The 860-nt window shown below is 45.3% G+C and overlaps 1 pseudogene; it reads right to left on the minus strand.

The window, feature by feature from the left end:
- Positions 1-854, minus strand: part of LOC111971639 (sarcoplasmic/endoplasmic reticulum calcium ATPase 2-like) — a 16,338-nt pseudogene extending 15,484 nt beyond the window's left edge.
- Positions 855-860: the final 6 nt, after the last annotated feature.

Below are 860 nucleotides of genomic sequence, written 5' to 3' on the forward strand. Positions count from 1 at the left end.
ACTTCAACAATGTTATCAGTTATAGTGTAGAACACTGTGGTCCCTAGAGGACTCTGGGATTTGTAGTTGTCTGCCTACCTGCTATAGTACCTCAACAATGTTACCAGTCATAGTGTAGAACACTGTGGTCCCTCGATGGACTCTGTGATTTGTAGTTGTTCTGCCTACCTGCCACCTCCACTATGTCCCCAGGTACGAGGTCCTTAGCCCGGACCCTCTGGACACTCTTCCTGTCCTGTCGGTAYACCTTCCCCATCTCAGGCTCATACTCCTTCAGCGCCTCAATCGCATTCTCAGCATTACGCTCCTGGAAAAACACACGTGAATGAACACACATCGTCRCACACATTAATGAACTTGTTTGTACATGAACACACACACACTTAGGAAGGAACACACACACACACTAATGCAACATGTCAAAACACTGTGTGACTTTACCTGCCACACCCCAACGATAGCGTTGGCGATGAGGATGAGGAGGATGACGAAGGGTTCCACAAAGGCTGTGATGGTCCCCTCCCCTTCCTCGAACCAGGCAAGAGTCTGTCAGAAAAGAGAGAGGTTAAAGAGGAACTTGTTTTCAAGAGCCAAGAGAGTATGTGACAGGGATGGTAATATTGTGAGGATATAAAGGGTGAATAGGAATGCTCAGAGCAAAATATAGAAATAGCTATAAATATATGTATGAATGGCTTTGGGTAGGCTGAGACTTAGCCATTTATTGTAAAGTTACAGAATTTACAATAGTGTTTGTTTAGGTTGTCTTTCTGTGTGTGTTAGTGTGTGTGTCCTTACGAAGGAGATGCAGGCAGCCAGCAGAAGAATCCGAACCAACAGATCCTCAAACTGTTCCAGGA

The sequence above is a fragment of the Salvelinus sp. IW2-2015 genome, linkage group LG13, assembly GCF_002910315.2.
Source record: "Salvelinus sp. IW2-2015 linkage group LG13, ASM291031v2, whole genome shotgun sequence".
NCBI lineage: Eukaryota > Metazoa > Chordata > Actinopteri > Salmoniformes > Salmonidae > Salvelinus > Salvelinus sp. IW2-2015.